We start from the raw sequence: 17,935 nt of genomic DNA on the forward strand, positions 1-17,935 counted from the left end.
TCCTTCTTTTGCACACATGGTAAGGTGCCCTTCCTGCCTTCAAAATGTTCCTCTTGGGACAGCATGTCAAGATGGAGCTAGGTAGCAAGACACAAATCTGAGATGAGCATGATCTTTTTATTGGTCCCTCCCAGGTGAGTAAACTTCAATTGAGAGTTAGCAGGCATGGGTTTTTGAACAAGTGACCACTGTTTTGGTGTTTGGAGTCACTTAAACAGTGCCTCGTAGGAGTTGCAGTCAGGTCACTCTCACTACTTCCCAACACTTGAAAATTGGTATCGTCCCAGGTGAGTAAACTTAATTTGAGAGTTTGCGAACAGATGCATTGTGGCAAATGCACACTGGGCTGGTGATTAGAGTTAGAGAAATAGGGCCTATTGGGCTTGGCAGTCAGGTCACTCCCTCTACTTCCCAACACTTGACAATGGATATCTTTCCAAGTGAGTATACTTTATTTGAGAGTTCACTTACAGATACATTTGGACAAGTGCACGCTGGGCTGTTGATTGGAGTTACAGGAACAGGCCCTCCTGGGAGTTGCAGACCTGTTACTCCCTGAGCTACACACAGTATACTAATGTTATCCTCCCAGGTGAGTACACTTCCATTGAGAGTAAACAAACAAGGTTCTTTGGGAAAGTAAACACTGGGCTTCTGTTTGGAGTTGGAGAGACAGGGCCTCCTGGTCTTGGCAGTCATGTTACTCCTTCTGCGTCATACAATTGAGAAATGTGATCCCCCAGGTGAGTACACTTCATGTGTGAGTTACAAAACATGTGTTTTGGAGAAGAGAACCCTGAACTGGTGGCTGGAGTGACATTGTTCTTACACAGAAGAGACTGCTCAGTTGGCCACCAAGTTGCACTCAGACATCCCATAACATATCTCTGTGCCCCCGAGCAGCAGAGCAGGACAAAAGTAAGTGAGAAATAAATGCATGGTGGCTAACTAGAAGCACTCAGCTTTCCTTTAGCATCTACCCACTGCTAACGGCTTAACAGCAAAAACACTAGTGGCGTCTTCTCACAGTCCAGGGTTCTCTGGTGGAACAGGGGGGCCTCATCTCCTGCAATCCTGGGTAATCTGTCAGGCCTGCTTTTCCTCAGTCCAAACAGGACTCCAGGGGCCCTCTCACACTGGAGCAAACATCTAATTCCTCTCAGAGTGGAACATAAACCATATGCAAAGATATTTAAAGGGTGAAAATGCAAGCTTCCCTGCAATTTGAATTTCGATGCTGCTTTGTAATGTTGAGAGTGCGGTTTGCATTATTGGGCAAATACGATCTCCTCATAATTTCGTTGTTGAAGTGAAAAGAGCCAGTAGGCTGAGGATGAACCCCACTGCTCTGTTCCTCACATGATGCTGGTGCCCCCAGAGTTAAAGCCATCATTTTTAGCCCCACTCTCTCTCGTATTAACCTCTACTTACATTCCTGTTATTGAGAAGAGCTAGTACCAAAATATTGTAGTCAGAATATTGTCTGAAACAAATGCTGGAATGCTGAAATCCCCAAAGATGAGTTTAGATCACACACCAATAAACAAAATGATATGGGGAATTGAGAGGAATGTCAGGACTTTGAGAGAGACTCATGAGGTGTGTTCTTGTGTAGTGACAGAAGGGTAGTGGATAAAGCCAAGGGACTGCACAGTGGAATACTTAATATGTCTACTTCATGTTCCCTTTTTGCGAACACAGAAGGTTGTGTGTAGTGAAGTAATATGCCATACATGTGTTTATGATTTCTGATGCCAACAGTGAGTTTATTATGTTCTCTGGTGGTATTGCCTGTATTGGAAGATGAAACATTCAATAAAGAAAATTGTTAAAAATATATATATCGTAGCCCAAATATCATGTACAACAATTTCGCCACACTGGAATTAATAACAGAAAATCCATATTGAAGGGGCAATATTTTTGTAAATATTTAGGACACAATATTTACATCAGACAATGTCAGACAATATACTATTCCAAAATGAATCCCATTAGGTATGGCAATAGGCAGGCTCCACGCGACTGTGGTGGTCTTTCCGATGCCTCATGTGTGAATCATAGTCAAGTCACTCACATGTTATTCGTTATATGTTTTAAATTTACATTTATCTCCTGACACAATCTGCTGTAGTTTTTCCTAAAATTGAATGTTTTATGGGCATAAGTGAGGACTGCACATCAAGTAACAACGTTTGTTTTTGAGGACGTGTTTATTTTAGTGAATACCATCAAAGAATTAATAAAATAAGGATGCTTATTCTACGAGTCATCGTTGGTCTCACAAGCAATGCAAATTACAAATTAGCCTCTCAAAATGCAGGCTTCAAATAGCACATTTGTTTCAATACTGAAACATTTACATACTTAAATGTTTATGCCATTAAAACTAAATCCTGTGTTATCCAAACCAGAAAGACCACGTTTTAGTATTTAAAGCGTTTGTTTTCTCTTTCAGAGAATCTGTGAATAATAAAACTGTCTAATCGTCATTGTATAATATGACCTTTTGGTGCTGAGCAGGGGAATCTGTTCATTAAGTTTCACATCTTGTGCAACGTTACAGGGTCGGGCTTGGACAGAAAATAGGTCAGAGAACCAAAATAAAAGTGCACCCAATTAGCGAACAAGATAGCAAATGGGCCCACACTTGCCCTTCAGGAACTGACAGATTGCCCCGTTGGCCAGCCAGACCTTGTGCAGTAACTTGGTTCATCTTTTAAAGCAGCAACATATTAACATACGTGTGTGACAAACAAATACACACACACACACACACGTAGACACAAAACACAAACATGCACGAGCATACACATAAACATGTAAAAAAGCTTTTGAGGTAGAGACAGCATTTTCGTAGAAATGGTTCATCACTGAACTAGCAAACCTCTCAACCTCCAAATAAAACTCACCATGTGAGAGGAGCAAATGGGGAGGGGCAGGACTGTGATAGAGGGGGCAAGCCTGCAGGCCATCACCTACCTAGCCATGAACTTCGTTCTAAGACAGCGTGGCCTACGAGAGGTGGTGGGGCTTTAAGCAGGCGCTTGCCCTGAGACATGCTAATCCTCTTAAACAAAGAACACACTGAGGCATCAAAGGCAGCCGCTTATGTCATTGGGAGGAAGAACATGTTGTAATTAAAGATGTACACACTTGCAGATGTTCTTCGTGTTTTCAAGAAGCATCAATAATAAAGGCTCACCGACAGCGTCCGATCAGCAAAGCCTCCTCTCCCAACTGACTTCGATCTCCCACACAGAATTCTACATTCTACATTCTAGCCACTACATACTATCTAGCGTTCTATCTATCTAGTATTACAACATCTCTTTTTTTTCCCAAACAAAACAAAAAAACAAAAAATAATAATAATAATAATAGATAAGTAATAATAATAAATTACTACATCACATAAACATTAATACATTACAAATTCAGAATACTTATTTGGAACTTGTCTTTTCCTTCTAGTTCTCAAATTAACATCAGTTACATAAGTTAATTCATTCTCTGTAACTCTCTGTGCCATTTCTAAATTATGCATTTCATTGTCACAAATACTACTATTACTCCTACTACTGTTTCCATCAATTCTGCAATTGGATTTTCCCTGCATTCCATCACTAGTAAAATCTCCCAAATCATAATAATCTCTATTTTCCAAATGAACATCAACTCTGTTTCCTACATTTTTCAAAATGCTCTGTTGATGTGGTTTTAACAAGATCATGGCATTTTTACTCCACCAACCCTTATCTTTCAAAAGAACAGAACCATTAGATACTTTCAAAACTTGCGCTGAAGCAGAGTATACCGACTCCCCTTTATGTACTTTATAGGGTTTTCTTACAAGAACCCAATCACCTAAGTTGAATACTCCAGATCTCACTCTATTTATTTTATCATAATAATGTTTCGTTTTTACTTGTTTGTTGATAATTTTTTGTTTAACTTGAAGTTCATTATCATCCACAATTTTGACCATATTACCATTATTCACAACCTTGCCAAATTTAGGAGTGAGTAAAGTTTTCTCCTTCCTGCCTCTCATCAAAAGGAAAGGTGAAAATCCAGTTGTAGAATTCGTAGTACAATTATACCCATACACTTTCTCCCGTAAAAATTCATATACATCTAATTTGGATGCTAATGCTAATTGAATACCTTCTTTCATAAATCTATTCATGCGTTCCACTTGACCATTCGATGAAGGATTGTAAAGAGGACTTTTTTCTTGTCGAATACCATGACATTCCAAAAATTCACACATTTTCTGTGAAGTTAATTGTGTACCATTGTCAGATACCAAAATTCTGGGTAAACCTTAAATTGCAAATATTTTTCTTAAAAATTCAATAACCGTTTCAGTACTAACATTACTTAAAAATTCCCAGTGAATCCATTTAGAGTAATAATCTGTGACGACAATTAAGTAACGCATATCTGATTCAAGTAAAGTAAATGGTCCTGAAATATCTATAGCTATTTTCTCCCATGGTGCATCAGGTATCAAAACAGGTTGTAACTCCTTTTTGCTCAGTTTCCAATGTTTGTCAGATCTAATACACTCCAAACCGTGATCTAGATAGATATTAACATCATTGTCAAGCCCAGGCCACCAATAATATGATCTCAAAGCTTTCTTTGTGAGGCTAGTACCAGGATGTCCTTTATGGGCCAATTCAATCAACCTTTTCTTTAAAGCTTGTGGTGGAACATACAAATCATGTCTCATTAAAATTCCACATTCAATACTCAATTCATCAGCTACTTGTGAAAAAAAAATTAATACGTTACCTACATTTTTTTTTCTAGGAGGCCACCCTTCAGTGACATATTTCATTACTTGTTATAATACTGAATCACTTTCAGAAGCTTTGCACCACTCCTCAGCAGAAATCGCACCATCACAATGTTCTACAACATCCATATATGCCACTATACATTCATCATCCAAAAAATTTCTGTGATCATCATCTTCCAAAGGTAACCTGGATAGACAATCAGGACGTCTATTCAGACCACCAGAAATGTGTTTTATCACAAAGTTATATTCTTGTAACTTAGATAATAATCTGATCAACCTAGAAGATGCCTTCGTATTACTCCTCCCATCCATCATGTATACCAATGGTTTATGATCAGTTACTAACTCAAACTCATTGCCCCAAAGATATGTCTTCAATTTCTCCACGGCCCAAACGCAAGCCAATGCCTCTCTTTCGATGGTACTGTAAAAACATTCCGATTTCCGAAGCATTCTAGAAACAAAACTACTGTAACTTCCTTTCCAGACACTATCTGAGTAAACACAGCTCTTATACCTGTTGCACTAGCATCAACCGTGATTCTGTGCGTCCTTTAGTATCATAAGGTTGCAAAGCTGGTGCTTTCAATATGGCATTTGTTACATTTATAAATGCAGTTTCTTGCTCATGTGACCATTCAAATTTTACTTTCTTTCTTAGCAGTTTTCTAAGAGGTTCAACCATGCCAGCATAATCCATAATTAACCTAGAATAGTACTCACTTAACCCAAGAAAAGATTTAAGAATTTCCTTATCCCTAGGTCTAGGAACTTCACAAATTGCTTTAAGTAAATCCTCCTTTGGTTTTATACCAGCAGTCGATAAAGTGTGTCCCAAATACTCTATTTCTGTACACAAGAACTTAAATTTCGATCTACTCACTGTCATTCCTCTTTCTCTTAAAATACTTAACACTTTATTCAAAATGACATTGTGTTCAGAAGATGTTTTCGCATGCACCAAAATATCATCCTGAAATTTCTCAATACCATCCATATCTTGAAAAAGAAAATCCATCAGCTTTTGAAATACACTAGCGGCTGATGCAAGTCCAAAAGGTAAGCGTACATATCTGTACGCTCCAAATGGTGTTACGAAAGTGGTATAATCTTTTGATGATTCACACTATTTGACTTGATGATATGCTGACTTAAGGTCAATCAACGAAAAATATCTTGAACCATTAGTAGCTGCTAGAATTTCTTGTATCCTGGGCAATGGGTGACAATCTACTACAATATTCCTGTTCAAGGATCTCAAGTCAGCACATAACCGTATATCACCAGTTTTCTTTTTTGTAACTACAATAGCTGACACCCACTCAGAAGAATCTGTGCGTTCAATCACACCTTCATCACACAATTTCTTTAATAAATCTTTTAACTCCTTTCTAACTGACAGTGGAACAGGACACACTTAATGAATGACAGGTGTAGCTGTTGCTTTCAACTTAATTTCGTGTTCAAATCCCTTCACACATCCAATATGATTAGCAAAAACATCCTGATTATCAGTCAACACCTTTTCAAGAGTCAAATACATATCAGTATCCTCAATGCTATTGATATCTGAACATGGTATATCACCTAGAATGATTGGATTAGTTGATCCTGGTTTCAAAATTATTCCCAGTCTACCCAAATCCTGCCAACCAACAATGTTCGTGCCATTTTCAGCAACATATATCTTAGTATCGATGCTGCGACTTTTAAATTTCAAAGTGTCACAAAAATATCCCACCATGTTAATATCAAACTCTCCAAATGCCTTTGGGTTTACATCACTCTTTTCTAATTTCATGTTTTTCCAAACTTTCTCAAATTTGTCCTTATCTAATATAGTAATGGGAGAACCAGAATCTGCCATGACCTCCAATTCTTTCCCTCCAATACTAACACAACCAAGTGGTGCTTTATATCTGTTCATCATTTTCCTACACCCATCATCTTCTACAGTTAGGAAAATATTTGCACACGTTTCTTCATCAAAATTATCAACTGTATTAATTCGAATTTGATTGCCCTCTTTTGTACTTCTACATACAACAGCAAAATGACCGACTTTTTTACATTTAATACATTTTTTTCCTAACGCTGGACATTTGGGATTATTACCCAAATGTGATTTTGACCCACATCTGTAACATTGTATACTTTTCCTTCCGTAGTACTTGCTATCTTTATCTTTAGTGTCTTTAGTCTTTTGATCCTGTACCATATATACATCTGTATTAGAAACATCTACAGATGTTAAAGCTTTAGTGGACAGTAGCGATCTCTCAATTCCTTTGGCTATGTAAACAACCTCTTGTAATATTGGATTTCTGCATGCCAACAACCTTTCTTGTATTTTTTTGGAATAACATTGAAATACAAATTGATCTCGAATATAGGTATATGTCATCTCATTAAATTCGCATGAAGAAGCTAAGACTCTCAAAGAAGCGATGTACTCCTCTACGCTTTCATTCTCCATTTGCTTCCGTTTGAAGAAACTGTGCCTCTACACCATTACATTGGGCTCCTCCGTGAATTGTTTTTCCATACGTTTAACTGCTTCCTCATACTCGTTCAATGGAATAAATTGTCCAGGAGGCGAGTCATACTCCGGTAGATTATCAAAGATTTCTTGACCTGTATTGCCTAATAGGCCAAACATCAATGCTTTTTTCCGTTCTGGATCAAAAAAATTTCCATCAATAGCCACCAAGTAATTTTCAAATGCTCTATGCCAATTTCTCCATTTCATTGCAGGTTTGCCAGGATTATTTAAAAACAATGCAGGTTGGTTAATAAAATTATTATGAGCCATAGTTTATTTATTCCTTTAATTATTTATTTATATATATATATATATATATATTTTTTTTTTTTAAATGTATTCCACAGTGTCCAAAACGTTCTTCAAGAATCTGAAACTCTCCTGCAAAATTAAAATGGCGACTGTATACTCCTTGGTCAATTGAAAGCAATGTATATCAAAATCGACATACAAAATGACCGCCGTTGATGAGTACTTTTATTAGGAATTTGCCCTTGTTTCACTCAATTTGCCCAATCCAAAATGGCCGTTGTTTATGTCACCGCGTTATATCTGTTTTCATTGGAGAATGGGCACAATACAATAACACGAGCAGTACTCCAGCGTGACTAGCAACAGTTGCTAGGAAACTAGTACACTTCGTTAATGAGTGCTTGGAGCGGCGATAAATTAATAAGGAATGAGGACATTTTTGAATCCCACGGCTGCAGTACCTTTTTGAAATGCGGTGAGTACTTTGAAGATAAAAACGCTGTGGTAACAGTTGCCAAAACTTTCCTCCACCAGATCCACAATATAGAATAGTCGATGAGCCTAAACAACACTCGTCGCCAAATTGTTGTAATTAAAGATGTACACACTTGCAGATGTTCTTCGTGTTTCTTTTATTTCAAGAAGCATCAATAATAAAGGCTCACCGACAGCGTCCGATCAGCAAAGCCTCCTCTCCCAACTGACTTTGATCTCCCACACAGAATTCTACATTCTATACACTACATACTATCTAGCGTTCTATCTATCTAGTATTACAACAGAACACTTAGATGGCCATCAGCTGTGTTCAGCCTTACACACAATGTGAGTTGTAAAATTCCTCTGCAGGGGTTTCCAACTCACATTGTCTGCCACCGTGTAAAATCGGGTCCTCACCAGGTGAGCGTGTGAAAGGAGACGTTCTTGTGTGACACACGGTGGCACCAGGAGAGTTGATGGGTCCGCCTTAGGGATACCGCTTCACAAAAACCTGCTGTTGCCATTGATATGCTCCTTGCCTTCCTCTACAGAGCACATGAGCAATAGTGGAAGGTTTGGGGTACAGGAGCAACAAAGCCTGCCTCATATCTTGTGATGGTTTGAGAGGTGCAAGGGCTCGCCGTGCAAAAAAAGTGCTTGCTCAGGAAATAATGAAGCACTGCACAACAGTGTTAGTTCAAGGAACAAAGATTTTGCCATATCTCTTCATTCAGGAAACCTTGCAAACAAGGATTACCTGTAGCTCAGGCACCAGGTACTCTGGAAACAAAGAATCAGCAAAAAAGGAACACTGCTACAATGACCAACACTGCGCTCAAGGAATCAGACCTAAAAGAGCTCACATTGATCACATATCTCTGGTGGCATAATTCTAGCACCTGCCAGCCACAGATGTGCTGATTCCCCCACGATCCTAGGCCTGCGTGTATGGAGATGAAGAAGTGAGCATGGAATTCCAGGATTTGGGGTCTTTTACAGGAAAGCGTACAGGCTGCTACAAACCCTGGCCTAGATCTGAAATGAACTGAAGTTTCAGAATATTGTCTAAGAGGATACAAATCAGTATATAGATATAACAGAGATCAAAACGTTTAGTGGAAAACTGGAAAATACCCTAGGTAGAAACTCCACCTCGGAGGTAGGTAGGAGAGAACAGAGAGCAAATTATGACACAAAGCTGGTGCAGCTCAGACAATCCACTACTGACCTTTTAGAAAAACTGATTGTGGGAAGCCAATCCTACACTCTGGAAGGGTAAATCATGATGAGATTGAGAAAAATTAAGGGGTATCTCTACACATCACCTCTGAAGGAATCATAAGTCTGGCCATTTAAATGTCCATGCCTCTCTGTCAACTGTAATTCCTAATGTTCTTACAGGCCAGTTCGTCTCTCAGTGATATTTTTAAACCCATTGTTGGGCTTACACTGGATGCCACATAAGGATGGGACAGGAGTCTGTTTTAGGGTTGCCACATTATAATGCCTGATGATGGTGAACAGTTGTATCATTTATAAAAACAATACTTTCTAGAGAGGATTTCTTTTTACTACATTGGCATCACCCTGGCTTTAGCCAGGTTTTAGGTATCAATTGGAAAGACAAATGAGGATGAAAGAAGAGCTAGGGTGGTTTTTTGGTATCAAATAGCAGAAAATAAAACAATTTACATCTAGGACCTCATTATGAATAACCCAGGTAATGCAGATGTGGTTGGTAACATAGTTGTGGTATTTCACCCCGAGCGCTGGTCTCCTGAAAGCAGACAAAATCCTCAGGAGAAACATTGGGCAAAACTTACAGGAATCAAAACAGAAACTCTCCTGTATGTCAGTCCCCAAAATCTTAGTACCGTGTTTGTCTTCGCCCCAGCTGAAGGTGGCGATCGGTAACACCAGGCACTAATTTAAGGAAGGAGGTAGGGGAAATAGGAGGGGTTATTAGGCGAAATTCTGCCCTGCTCAGATTACCCTAAATAGGAGAGGGGCTCTGTAAGGAAAGGCCTCCTTGGCATGGTTACCCCCTAACTTTTTGCCTTTGCTAATGCTAAGTTTTGATTGAAAGTGTGCTGGGACCCTGCAAACCAGGCCCCAGCACCAGTGTTCTTTCCCTAAATTGTACCTTTGTCTCCACAATTGTCACAGCCCTGGCACTAAGATAAGTCCCTTGTAACTGGTACCCCTGGTACCAAGAGCCCTGATGCCAGGGAAGGCCTCTAACAGCTGCAGCATGTCTTATGCCACCCTGGAGACCCCTCACACAGCCCATGCACACTGCCTCACAGCTTGTGTGTGCTGGTGGGGAGAAAAAGACTAAGTCGACATGGCACTCCCCTCAGATTGCCATGCCAACCTCACACTGCCTGTGGCATAGGTAAGTTACCCCTCTAGCAGGCCTTACAGCCCTAAGGCAGGGTGCACTATACCACAGGTGAGGGCATATGTGCATGAGCACTATGACCCTACAGTGTCTAAGCAAAACCTTAGACATTGTAAGTGCAGGGTAGCCATAAGAGTATATGGTCTGATAGTTTGTCAAACACGAACTCCACAGATCCATAATGGCTACACTGAAAACTGGGAAGTTTCAGCTTCTCTGATGCCAGTGTGCAATTTATTGTAACATACACACAGAGGGCATCTTAGAGATGCCCCCTGAATACCAATCCGACTTCTAGTGTAGGCTGACCAGTTTCTGCCAGCCTGCCACACACCAGACATGTTGCTGGCCACATGGGGAGAGTGCCTTTGTCACTCTGTGGCCAGGAACAAGGTCTGTACTGGGTGGAGGTGCTTCACACCTCCCCCTGCAGGAACTGTAACACCTGGCGGTGAGCCACAAAGGCTCACCCCTTTTGTTACAGTGCCCCAGGGCATCCCAGCTAGTGGAGATGGCCGACCCTCTGGCCACTGCCCGACTTTTGGCGGCAAGCTGGAGGAGATAATGAGAACAACAAGGAGGAGTCCCCCACCAGTCAGGACAGCCCCTAAGGTCTCCTGAGCTGAGGTGACCCCAGCCTTTAGAAATCCTCCATCTTAGTTTTGGAGGATTCCCCAATAGGATTAGGGATGTGCCCCCCTCCCCACAGGGAGGAGGCACAAAGAGGGTGTAGCCACCCTCCAGGACAGTAGCCATTGGCTACTGCCCTCCCAGACCTAAACACACCCCTAAATTTAGTATTTAGGGGCACCCCAGATCCCAGGGAATCAGATTCCTGCAACCTGAAGAAACAAGAAAGACTGCTGACCTACAAGCCTGCAGAGAAGACGGACGACGACAACTGCTTTGGCCCCAGCCCCACTGGCCTGTCTCCGACTTCAAAAACCTGCAACCAGCGACGCATCCAACAGGGACCAGCGACCTCTGAAGCCTCAGAGGACTGCCCGGGACTAAAGGACCAAGAAACTCCTGTGAGCAGCGGCTCTGCTCAAAACCAGTAACTTCTTTGCAACAAAGAAGCCACTTCCAAAGACTTCACGTTTCCCGCCGGAAGCGTGAGACTTCACACTCTGCACCTGACGCCCCCGGCTCGAGATCCAGAGAACAAACACCACAGGGAGGACTCCCCAGTGACTGTGAGCCCGTGAGTAACCAGAGACAACCCCCCTGAACCCCCACAGAAATGCCTGCAGAGAGAATCCAGAGGCTCCCCCTGACCGTGACTGCCTGTAACAAGGGACCCGACGCCTGGAACCAGCACTGCACCCGCAGCCCCCAGGACCTGAAGGAACCAAACCTGAGTGCAGGAGTGACCCCAGGCGACCCTCTGACTAGCCCAGGTGGTGGCTGTCCCGAGAAGCCCCCCTGTGCCTGCCTGCATTGCTAGAGTGACCCCGGGACCCTCCATTGTTTTCTACCTGAAACCTGACGCCTGCTTTGCACACTGCACCCAGCCGCCCCTGTGCCGCTGAGGGTGCGTTTTGTGTGCCTACTTGTGTCCCCCCCAGTGCTCTACAAAACCCCCCTGGTCTGCCTCCCCGAGGACGCAGGTACTTACCTGTTTGGCAGACTGGAACCGGAGTACCCCTGTTCTCTATAGGCGCCTAAATGTTTTTGGCACCTCTTTGACGTCTGCACCTGATCTGCCCTGAGCTGTTGGTGTTGTAACTTTGGGGTTGCCTTGAACCCCCAACGGTGGGCTGCCTATGGCCCAGAACTGAGACTTTTAAGTCTTTTACTTACCTGCTAAACTAACCTTTACTTACCTTCCCCAGGAACTGTTGATTTTTGCAGTATCCACTTTGAAAATAGCTTATTGCCATTTTTACAAAGACTGTATGTGATATTTTTTTTATTCAAAGTTCCTAAAGTATCTAAGTGAAGTACCTTGCATTTAAAGTGTTTAATGCAAATCTGGAACCTGTGGTTCTTAAAATAACCTAAGAAAATATATTTTTCAATATAAAAACATATTGGCCTGGAGTAAGTCTTTGGGTGTGTGTTCCTCATTCATTGCCTGTGTATGTACAACAAATGATTAACACTACCCTCTGATAAGCCTACTGCTCGACCACACTACCACAAAATAGACCATTAGAATTATCTAATTGTGCCACTGTCTTACCTCTAAGGGGAACCCTTGGACTCTGTGAACACTATTTATTGCTTTGAAATAGTATATACAGACCCAACTTCCTACAGGCTCTTAGTAGATTTGAAGTTTCCAATTGCAAGAAAGACCCTGTGGATCTGTTTTGTAAGTTATTGCCTCTGAGTAAAGGTTAGAATCATTACTCAATCAAGTCTGCTGAACAAATTCATGTTTGTGTATAATGCACACAGCAAACTTAATCGCCTGCACAAGCCCCCAATTTCTTTGCAAATATGGGAAATGAGGCAGATGGAGATAAAAATGATTTGTCAAAGATCTTACATTTCTCTCGACTCACAGGTAGAATCTGGGTCTCCTATTTCCATTGTTTGGAGTATAGCCATTAGATCTTGCCTCTGAGAATCAATATCTCGGAGAGGGTAAGGGGAGGGTCTTTGGGTTGCTGTCTTCAAAGTATATTTTCTGTTTTTTAAATATAAATTTAATTGGTGTGTGACTGTAAGCAGTGCATATCAGATGATCATTCGGCTAATTATCCCTTTCCACAGATGAGCATTGTGACTGTAGTTGAGGATTACTCCCCTACTAGATGTTCAACTTCCAATGATGACAATCACATATTCAAGTTATTCGTTTTTCACAGTTAGGATATGGTTGACTGAGTTTATGTTTTCTACCTTTCCCATGATCTTCTCCCCAATGAATGACGAATAAGTTAATGTTCATACTGGGTTCTCAGCATGGGGCTGGATCACTGATTGGGTTTGGAATAATACGTAAACTTATAAGGCTGGAAATGATGGTGTGGGAGGTTAAGGGTGTGACATTTTTGATTAATATAAAAAATAGTTCACTGTTCAGATCTAGATATTTACCTGTAATCCAGTCCAGGTCTTCTCCTGTTCGCTATACAGGTAATTGTATCCGGAAAGCTATGACATCACCACACACTAAAATGTGGTAGGCAAGTGCCCTTGAGAAGCTGCCATCTTCTTCGAAATTAAAAGCTAAAGGGATGAAAAAAATCTTCATGCTCGGTGAATACTTCAGAAGAGTCCAAAATCTGAAAATTGAATTCTTCAGGATCGAGGTATCAGGATCAGCAAGAGTGAGGAAACAAGTGACAGAACACAACTTTGTTGCAATGCACCCTCAAACCAGACGGGAGCCTTTATTAGGAAATGAACAGGAAAAGGAAATTACATCAAAACATCACATGACTAGACACACAAATGATTGGGAGGATTATAAAGGCACCAAGCAAGAACCAGCCATGATGGGAAATAAAAAGAAAAGAGAGTCAAAACCTGAAGCAGACTAGTTATTGTGGAGCTTTAAAAAGCAGCTGCAAACTCTCAGACAGGTGTTTATCATTTTGACCGGAAGGAGGAAGGAGCAGCAGCTAGGAGCACGAGGGAAGGGAGCCCCAGGTGACTGAATGCACAGCCTGCAGCTGGGAGCTTCATGTGGTGCCATCTGAGCCCCGGGAACTGCGGCACCATGCAAGATACCACAGTTCTTGGCAGTGCGGTCAACAGAGACCCTGTGTACCTAAAAATAAGTGTGATCCATTGTACAATATAAAGGCCCTCATTATGACCACAGCTGTCCTTTCCCAAGACCACTGCAGCCGTATTATGACTGCCACCAGGTATCTGCACTGCCGGTGGTCGGGTATATGGCAGCATTTACTACGGTCGTCGGTGGTACTTAGGCAGACCCACTTTGGACACCACCACGCCAGAAAAAGACTGCCCACAGAATTACGACCAGTCCAGTCCCGTCACTGAGGAGCACCTCGTCAGACGAGGTAAGTGTTGTCTGCAAGAGGAGAGGGGTGAAGGGGTGTGAATGGGTGTGTGAGTGTGTGTATACATGTCATGAATGTGGGGGAGGGATGGGGTGGGAGATTGATTGTGCATGTGTGTGTGTCTGTGTGTAAATGTGGTGATGCGTGTGTGTATGCATGTGGACGGGGTGGGGATGTGTGCATGTGTGAATGTGTAAGGGATAAGGGCAGGTGTGAGTGAGTGCGTGTGTGCAGGTTCATGCATGTTTATATGTGTATATGGTGTGTGTACGTGTGCGTACGGTGAGGTACGATTGGGTGGTGGGGGTGTTTTTGTGTCAAGGTGAGTGGGGGTGGGGGTTTGTATGTATGTATGTATGTAGTTGAAGGGAGGGGTGGGGGATAGAGAGTGTATGCATGCATGTGTAAGGTGTATTGGTATGTATGCATGTCTACGGGGTGAATGTTGTGAGTGTGTGTATGAGTGAGGGTGTGTCTATGTGTGATTGTGTGTGTGGGTGCATGCATGCGTGTGTGTGGAGGTGTTTGACGGGTATCCCCGTGACAGGAAATCAAGTTCCTGTCATCGGGATACCTTTCTGCCACCATTTTGTGACAGTGAGACAGCCAGGAAAATGCTGGTGGTGTCCCTAGTTGGAATAACCTCGGCGATTATCCCACTCCCGCTGGGCTGCAGGTGGAAACCTCCAGCCTGGCGGACCTCAGCAAAGCGGCTGAAAGGGCAGGGACACAGCGGTTTGGCAGTGGCCAAACCACCGCAGTCGTATTTTGGCAATCTTGTTCATAAGGCTCATCTTTTGTCTCTTCTTTGCTTTAATATGAGAAGAATGTGTGTGTTGGCCTTCAGATATTTCCACACATAATGGTTTGTGGACACTCTTGTACATACTACTATGTAGGATCTGTTGCTTTCTTCCAAACAGACTCCATGTTGTTGGGTGCCAATTTAGGTCTTGCCCATTAGACAGTGCATGCACTGTCTATTCCAAGACTTATTTTCAGCTTACAGTGGACTTAGAGTTCACCCATTGCTTATCAGTATTTGACTTCACTGCCTCTCTCCTTTGCTTGCTTCTTATATGTTAATTTGTGTGGGGTTTCCTTCCTCTTTTGTGTTGTCCCTCCCCTGGAGCATGTATGCATTATTTGTGTCCTTCCACAGGTCATTTTTCTGGGACGCTTTTTTTTCAAAGTACTACACAAGAGTGCATGTATTTCCCAGCTGTCTCCCTAGTGTGCTTCTCTTTTCCCCTCTGCACACTGTTGCGCTCTCTCTCTTGCTTGTGTGTTTTTCCCCCACCGGGTCCCATTGCTCTCTTGCCTGTTTACTTTTCCTTTCCCCTCTATTTTGCTCTTTCCCCCTTAGTTTGCTTCCCTCCATATGTCTTTCATGTTTCTTCCCCCAACCACACCCCCTGCCGCTTCTGTCCCTACTTCTGTGTTGCTTCCCCCGTCTTCTTGTTGCTTCCCCTCGACTCCTGCCTTTCATAATACTTCCACGCCTACCACACTCCACATTGCTGTCTCGGGCCTGAGTTCCATAGAAAATGAGGACATTTGAGTTGGCTTCACCAAAGAGCTAAATGACCTGCAGGACTTTAATAACATATACTGCAGCTCCACTTCTAAAGCGGCGCAGTGGCACTAGTGTCTATGCTGAAGTGGAATCTATTGTAATCAACATGCAGGCTTGCATGGAGAACTCTTTCGAAATGTTTTGTCAAGGGCCAGAGGGACCGCACTTTCTGTCTCTATTTTGGCAGACTGTGCATTGGAGAAACATTGCAGCTGTATAACTGCAGGCAGTAAAGGGTACATCTGGAATTGGCTTGTAAAGCAGAGGCATATGACAATAAAAGACGGACTTCAGAGAGGGCAGTTCAGCAAAAACTCATAAGGCAATAGAAGTTTTAGAACCAGCCTTGGGAGGAGCCATAAACTTTAAAAAATAATCACACTGATGATCACAAGTCATTATACAAGCTTTCAGAATACGACCCAGCACACAAAGTAACTTGACAATGTCATTCGAGCAGTATCTGGTAGACCAGCAACACGTAACTTTTAAGCACTTCCTCGCCTTCTGATGCATCACAAATGACAGCACACACGATAGCACTAATGCCCTGGGAACGGAAGCCAGCACGGAGTGGACAGCAGAACTAGGCATTCTGTAAAACTCTATAACATCGCCTGATTCACACTGTATCACTCATAACAATCACTGTATTTGGTATTTTATTAGTAACGACTCAGGTATTGTGACCGTGTCCCGTGTTCCGCTCCTCACGTACGTCTCGCGCCTCAGCCCTCCTCCACGGATGAAATGCGAATATTTCAGATCAAATTCTCCCATTCGGTTTCAATTTAGTCACAGCCCGAGCCTACAGTACTTCACTGCTTCTTACCCGGAGCATTCCTACCTTCTGACTCACCAGGGAACCGAAGAAGTGAGCAACAAAAGCAACCTCACGTTAAAGAACCGAAGCGCCCCTCCTCGCGGGCATTAAGAAGCACTGAGCGGTGCCCGGCCTCTATCAACGGTAAGGGCGGCAGCGAATGTGACAACGTGAGCACTGCGGAGGGGCAACGCGCCCTGGCGCACATCCGCGCCCAGAGAGTGCTGTTGTCACGCGATGGGTGGCGCACGTTCACGTTTTATGTTATCTAGTTAGGGTCCTGGTTTTAACAAAGGTGTTTTCATACAATACGTAGTACTTAAATCTTGCAAAAATCAAGTTTACTTTTATATACTACCCTTTAATAACGGAACACTAATACTTGCAGCAGACAGATTTCAACATGGTGATATATGGTTGCCATCAATACATGGCTGACGTCATGTCGAGGAATGTATTATGGATGCTTATCTTCGTTTTGTAGGTCTTGGCCACAGACCCTGAACACCAATTGTTTTGCTTCCAATACATAACACATACAGAGAGTGAGCGAACTTTGGGACACACACACAGCTCCATGGCATGTCAAAACATAGCAATGATGCTTTGGTATAGTTTCTGAATATGTCTTTACTTAAAACAAAACATCTTCTAAACAAACAAATATATAAAAGCTCAGTCGTCTGCTTTTCAGTTGTATTTTTAGTGTAGCACCTCAATGTAAATATCCTCCTACAATAATGAAAATCCCTGTTTCCACCAAGCCGCTATCCTGTGGTGGTTATACCACAAAAAGTATTTCATGAGAGTTTGTGGTCTGCAGTGCTGTAAGAAGCAGAGCCTCAACAACCACATGTTATGTATTTAAATGATTTGTGGTTAATGAGCTGTTTTATGAAAAACAGGTGAAAGCCGTGGGTACTGGAACAATGCTGTCACTTGACTGGTATTTTTATTATGTTCTTTTTGCATGCCAGCATTTCCTCGTTCTTTATTTGATGTTGAAAGTAAATCCTCAATGCAAGTCAAATAGTCATGTCACAAATGCTTGTTTTACGTGTGAATTGC

The 17,935-nt window shown here is 42.3% G+C and overlaps 1 protein-coding gene across 1 annotated transcript in view; it reads left to right on the plus strand.

Annotated features, from left to right (window-relative positions):
* Positions 1–16,589: 16,589 nt before the first annotated feature.
* FGL1 (fibrinogen like 1) overlaps positions 16,590–17,935 on the plus strand; it is a 251,440-nt gene continuing 250,094 nt past the window's right edge. Inside the window, exon 1 of the mRNA XM_069200364.1 lies at positions 16,590–17,011. The gene's annotated coding sequence lies outside the window, so the exon portion shown is untranslated. The remainder of the gene's footprint in view (positions 17,012–17,935) is intronic.

Source organism: Pleurodeles waltl, chromosome 1_2, assembly GCF_031143425.1.
Source record: "Pleurodeles waltl isolate 20211129_DDA chromosome 1_2, aPleWal1.hap1.20221129, whole genome shotgun sequence".
NCBI classification, from domain to species: domain Eukaryota; kingdom Metazoa; phylum Chordata; class Amphibia; order Caudata; family Salamandridae; genus Pleurodeles; species Pleurodeles waltl.